This window comes from Cololabis saira, chromosome 10 (assembly GCF_033807715.1).
Source record: "Cololabis saira isolate AMF1-May2022 chromosome 10, fColSai1.1, whole genome shotgun sequence".
Classification (NCBI taxonomy): domain Eukaryota; kingdom Metazoa; phylum Chordata; class Actinopteri; order Beloniformes; family Belonidae; genus Cololabis; species Cololabis saira.
This window is the reverse complement of record NC_084596.1, coordinates 42,318,714-42,325,808: the sequence shown is the minus strand read 5'-3', so window position 1 is coordinate 42,325,808 and position 7,095 is coordinate 42,318,714.

The window sequence follows — 7,095 nt, the reverse complement described above, 5'->3', positions numbered from 1 at the left end:
CGTGGGGAAAAGATCCTAATGGTTTAACTTTTCAACGGTTTCCTGCTCGGAGGCAGAACCACGCAGGCCAAGTATCTGATATAACAAAGTAAAAGAGTGAAAGAGTCGTCGGCTCGCTTTGGATCGCGGCTGTAACGACCAAACACACAGTAAAGCAAGATTTATGGTCCTGCGTTAAATCGACGCAGACCGACGGCGTAGGGTACGTGGCGACACGCAACGTACGGTGCGTGTCGCCGCGTACCCTACGCCGTAGGCTCTGCGTCGATTTAACGCAGAACCACAAACAGCCTTAAACCACAAACACTCACACAGACGGGTCGGATCAAAACACGGGTTTTATTCCCGATTCTTCTCCAGCTAAACGCAGTTGCTCGCCAGCTCTCTGCGGTGCAATTAACCCCAATCTTCAGATAAAACTAGTTTGTTGAGGAAAAAATATTAACTCTTATTTGTAGCTGCAGAGGAAAAAAATAATCTCACGAGGAAAACAAAAATATTGCTCATTACGCCTCGGAGTCTCTTCACCATAATATAGCAGTCAAAAAAAAAGAAAAGAGAAGTAAGAGGGATACAAAACATGTACTGTATGTTATACTATTATACAAATTTATTGAAACACATGGCTCTTCAGTAGGGATTAATTATTATTATAATTAATAATAATTAATAGTCATTATTTTCTCCATATACCGCTCCCTGGCTTCCTTGTTTAAGGTATCCCGGTAAATTCCAGTTCCTTTCCAGCAGTTTAACATCTTTTTTTTGCGTTCTGTCTGTTCACTTGGTGAAACAGAAAAGTGTCCCGTCTCCTGTCATCAAAACAAATGCACGTGACGGGACAGGAGTTTTCCGGCAGTACGCGCTGGTGCTCATGGGAAACGTAGTGTTCTTTCTGGTAAAACAATACCGCTTTTGTCCAAAAGATGCCGCCAAACTCAGAAAAGCTGAAAGTTACGTTGTGCTGCTTTAACAGTAAAATCGCGAGAATTAGAGAAGAAATCAACCAGCCGGTTGTAGGTGTTTCTTTAGCTTTAGCGACTTCCCTACGCTCTGACTTATCTCTGTTCTGATCCTATAGACCTCCCTGAGCTGACCTCACTCGTCAATAGAGCTAAGTCAACCACATGTTTGTTAGACCCCATCCCGACTCGACTATTCAAACATATTTTTTCTCTTATTGGTACGACAATACTGGACAAAATTAACCTATCCCTAAGTTTAGGATATGTACCACAGGTTTTCAAAGTCACAGTAATTAAACCTTTACTTAAAAAACCTTCTCTTGACCCAGACACCTTAGCTAATTATAGACCAATTTCCAACCTTCCATTTGTGTCTAAAATTCTGGAAAAGGCAGTTTCAAGCCAGTTATGTGACTATTTGTATAGAAATGATCTGTTTGAAGTCTTTCAGTCAGGGTTCAGAATGCATCATAGCACAGAGACAGCACTGGTTCGAGTCACGAATGACCTCCTTATGGCCTCAGATAAGGGATTAGTGTCCATACTGGTTCTACTGGACCTCAGTGCTGCTTTTGACACTATAGATCATGGCATTTTACTGCACAGGTTAGAGCATGTTGTTGGGATTAAAGGGACAGCTCTATGTTGGTTTAAATCATACCTATCTGACAGGTTCCAGTTTGTTCATGTACATGAGGTTTCTTCAGAACAGTCAAGGGTCTGTTATGGTGTTCCGCAGGGTTCAGTGCTAGGGCCAATCTTGTTCAGTTTATACATGCAGCCGTTGGGAAGTATAATCCAGAATCACGGCATACACTTTCATTGTTATGCTGATGATACGCAGCTCTATTTGTCTATGAAGCCGGATGAGACAGAACCGTTAGTTAAACTTCAGGCATGTCTTAGGGACATCAAGGACTGGATGTCCAGAAATTTCCTGCTTCTAAATTCAGATAAAACAGAGGTTATCATTCTTGGTCCAGAGCATCTTAGGAAGGGATTAGATGGTGTTGTGATGGCTTCCAGTGCAACTGTGAGAAACCTTGGTGTTATTTTCGATCAGGATTTGTCGTTTAAACCATATGTCAATCAGGTTTGTAAAATAGCCTTTTTCCATCTCCGTAATATTGCAAAGATTAGGAAAATCCTCTCACAGAGTGATGCAGAAAAACTAGTTCATGCGTTTGTATCTTCTAGACTAGATTACTGTAATGTGTTGTTAGCAGGATGTCCAAGTAATTTGCTGATTAGGCTCCAGCTGATCCAGAATGCAGCAGCACGAGTACTGACAGGAATCAGCAGGAGAGACCACGTCTCTCCAGTGTTAGCGTCGCTCCATTGGTTACCCGTAAAATTCAGAATCCAATTTAAAATTTTATTACTTGCGTATAAAGCCCAAAACGGCTTAGCTCCGCATTATTTGCAAGACCTGATAGTGCCTTATGTTCCTGTCAGAGCTCTCCGTTCTCAGAGTGCAGGTTTACTCGTAGTTCCTAGAGTATCTAAATGTAGATTTGGAGGGCGGGCGTTCTGCTATCAGGCACCACTACTATGGAACCAACTTCCAATCTGGGTTAAGGGGGCTGACACCACCTCCACCTTTAAAACTAAACTTAAAACATTTCTGTTTAGTAAAGCCTATAGTTAGTGTTTAGTAAACCTCTAGCTGGTGTTGGTAAATCTCTAGGTAGTGTAAACTTTAGTGTGTCAGAGTCGCTCCTGTGGTTTCTTGTGCTGGCCCCCCCTTCTCCTCCCTTTTCTCTCTTTTGTCCATGTTGCAGCATCCTCTGCCGGACACCGGAACCTGCAGGTGGTCGTGGGTGGCTTGTAGCTTGCATTACGGAGCACAAGTCTTTCCCTGACCCTGCACCCCAACCTGGGACTTGCTGATTGGGCCGGAGCTTCGGGAGCTGCGTGCTGGCCTGCGGTCCCCACCCCTGGTCATCCCGTTGCTGGCCCCCCTTCTCCTCCCTTTTCTCTCTCTGCAGGTGGTCGTGGGTGGCTTGTAGCTTGCATTACGGAGCACAAGTCTTTCCCTGACCCTGCACCCCAACCTGGGACTTGCTGATTGGGCCGGAGCTTCAGGAGCTGCGTGCTGGCCTGCGGTCCCCACCCCTGGTCATCCCGTTGCTGCTTCCACCTGCCTGCTGTGCTGTTGCCGTCCCTGACCCACCAGTCTGGCCCTCGGCAGGAGGGTCCCCCCCTTATGAGCCTGGTCCTGCTCAAGGTTTCTTCCCTCCTAAAGGGGAGTTTTTCTTGCCACTGTTTGGCTTAAGGTTTTTCTCCCACTAGGGGAGTTTTTACCTGCCATTGTTTATGTAATAACTGCTCGGGGGTCATGTTCTGGGTATGGGTCTCTGGAAAGCGTCTAGAGACAACTCTGTTGTATTAGACGCTATATAAATAAAATTGAATTGAATTGAGATGTTCTTGTCCAGTTTTGTTCTTACATCCGTTCCCTCAGATTCCTGCAACTAAACTTGGATGTACATTCAATAAAGGTTAGGATAAATGATAACATGCCTCTGAAGTTTGACTTTTTGCAGCATTACAATACTTATAGGGAACTAGTCATCATATCTCCTGCTCTCTGAAACACATGTTAATGCTCAATAGTACACATATATGGTTCTTTAATATATTTACATTATACTAAGATACATTCATTTTCAATGGCTTTTGTCCTTAATGGCTTTTTTCCCCCTTACATTACTTTTACTTTTATACTTTAAGTAGTTTTGAAACCAGTACTTTTATACTTTTAGTTGAGTAAAAAACTTGAGTTGATACTTCAACTTCTACAGGAGTATTTTTAAACTCTAGTATCTATACTTCTACCTGAGTAATGAATGTGAATACTGAAGACACCTCTGCTGATTGCATCTTCAGGGTTTTCCTGTTTGTGAGCCATTGTTTACGTCGGCAACAGCAACAGCAAACTTATCTTTTAATGAATCAAAGTAGCTCTAAGTCACATCTCCGAACTAATTTCATTCATCACATTCCAGGTTGACAAACTACTGACTCCAATTAGCGTTCTTTTAAGTAATTTAGTTCATTCAAGTTATTAGTTTTATCATTCACCTACTGTTTGGGTGCCCTAGGTAAAGAGACACAGAATTATAATATACCATATTTTCTGGACTATAAGGCGCTACTTTTTTCATAGGTTTTGAACCATGCAGCTTATACAAAGGTGCAGCTATTCTGTGGATTTTTCTTCCACTGCTCGGGGGGCTCTAACCGGAATTAGAATCAAAACTAAGACAAAATAAATGCAAAGAAGAATACACTACTTCTTCTTTAGCAGATAGAAGTAGAAGCAGATTTCAAACAGATAAACAGATAAATAAATACCGGTTATTTTCACTTGGTTCTGTCCCGTTTTAATCAGCAAAGTGGCTGCCGTGTTAAAAGACACTGTTAGGAAAGATCTATTTAGGTACAAACATGTACATCATTTACAGTTCAAAATCCTTCTGTACATGTAGTAAATATCTAATCTAACAACATAAATATCTGCGCCTGAAATATCTTTTTTTTTAAATAGAGCGGATGCGGCTTGTATCATGTATGCAGGGGCGGCTTGTATATCTTTTTTTTATTATTTTTTTAAAAATAGAGCGGATGCGGTTTATATGCAGGCGCGCCTTATAGTCCAGAAAATACGGTATGTGTATGAGCTTTAGCATAGCAGCATATGATGTTTGTCTATTAATGTAACTAAGATGCAATTTTATGCCAAATTTGCATTTTCTTGCAACTGTTAATATATAGCGTACAATACTCATCAATCAGAAAAGGAAAAGAGGGTTTGTGAGATGGCGGCTCAGGTCGGAGCTCGTTTGCCGACTACATATAAAGTTAATGTAATGGATCACCAGTTAAACAGCTCAAACTCATACCAGTGGATAACAGTTTCATAAATTGGGGGGAAGAAAAACTTATGTTAAATTAGTGAGGTAAATAGTTAGATAACAGGAAAACATGAACACATATTTGGAAATCAAAATGAATACCACAATAAAACACATGAGGGGAAATCTCCATACGAGATCCATATGTTTGGCAGGAAAATCACAAAGTGTTAACCCATAAAACGGAAACATGGAGAGCAATATTTACAGCGTGAATCCTAAAGACAGACACAAATCAGAGACAATCTGTAGACGGTGTGTGTGGCCAGGTGTGCTGACAGGTAGATGCAGGCACAGTGTTTCCCAGTAAGGCTGAGAGATGAGCCTACGTGCGGCTGCGACTGCTACCAAAGGCGTCACAGCCGCTCTTTACTCTACCATGTCTTAACAAAAAACCCTGCAAGGGCAGGGCAGCTTTTATCTCTGTTTTTTTTTTCCTGTTTTACTTTTTGCAGAACGTGTCCCACAGTGTTATCAGCATAGGAATGTAACATTTATTGTAACAGGAGGCCAGTCTTTATTTACTTCATGCTTGCACAGGGGGCTATGAGCAATTTGCTTATCATCTTGGGATGACTGGTAGATGGGATGCAAATGAATGGGAAATTAGTCTTAAAAGCTCTTGTTGGTCTAAAGAACTGTATTTCTACATATCTGATTTGATTTTATTTGTTATTTAAGCGTACTTTTAAATTAAACACTTGTGATTTTTGAAAACCGCGCAAAGTTATGGATAAGCCCTGAATGCAGGAATTGTGACGTAGAATTGTTAAATTGGTTTGATTCACCGCACAAATCGACACAGATTACTTTATAATACTGTATTTGACCTGGTCTTTGTATGTTTTGACCGTATAGAAACGTAATTCTCGTCAGTTGTGTGAAATAAGACCTGGAAACAGGCATTGTGGCATAGAATTGTTAAATTGGTTTATTCACCATATGAATTGTTACAGATTACTTTTGTAATACTGTATTTGACCCGCTCTTTGTACATTTTGACCGTATAGAAACGTAATTCTTGCCATTACTTTTTAACAACTTGTGCTTTTTATTATTTTACCTCTTTTCTTATCATTTTATTTCATTTTATTTGTTATTTACTGTTTAATTGTGTCTTGCCGCTTTGAATGTTGATGTAAAGCACTTTGAATTACCTTGTGTTGAATTGTACTATACAAATAAACAGCCATAACTTGCCTTGCCTTGATTTGTTTCTATTTAAAAGCCAATGCTGATAAAAACTGATCTTGAGGATGAGAAAGGTTTGTTATTTGGAGTCATAACATTCAAAGACTTCATGTAATTAGGGAATGCTTATGCTTTTCTCAGAAAATCTTTCCTTGAAATGTCAGGAAAATACTTTAAAAAAAAGAAAATCCCCGCAGCTACCAAACACCTGCAGTCATTATTTTACGGTGCAGCAGCAGCGCCGCCCTGTGGCCAAATAGGGAAGCAATGCGACTCAGAAACAAAGTTGATTACAAGCACCCAACCAACCAACCAATTATTATACATACAAATGAGCTCAAATTCAATGAAGTGGTGGACTTCAAAACTGCACAGCTTATGTTGAAAATCAACAAGAACATGCTGCCAGACTGTATCCAAAACATATTTAATTTAAGACAAAGCCATTACAACCTCAGAGGGGAGAGAGATACAGGAAATCAATCAGAACTAACACCAAACTGATGGATGTTTGGAATAAGTTGGAGAGGGATTTGAAATTATGTAGAACCTTAACCTTATTTAAAAAAACATTTAAAACAAGGATGATTTCTCTATATCAAAGTAATGAGCATGTGTGATGCTGCTATGTTGATCTGGGTATTCATTTAATTGGTGATTTGATTTGATTATTCAAGGATGAAGGACACATGTAGACTGCACATTTTTTCTTTCTTATTTCTCAAGGTTCAAGGAATCTTTGTTATCCCCATGGAGGCAATTTGTTTTACAGCTTGCAGTCATACTTATCTCTTACTTCTTGCTTTTATTTCATTACTTTAAATAATCCTTTTGAGGGAAGGCGATGAATAAGCTTTGCTTCAGCATACACCTTTTTTTTGGCTGGATGTTATTTGTATATTGGAAACTTTTTTTTTTTTTAGTGTTTTCTTTGAGTGTCCTCACATCAGCGAGGACAATCTCTTGCGTCTTCACATTAACGCCAAATTCAATCTTCATGTCCACCAGAGTGCAGTTCAGTA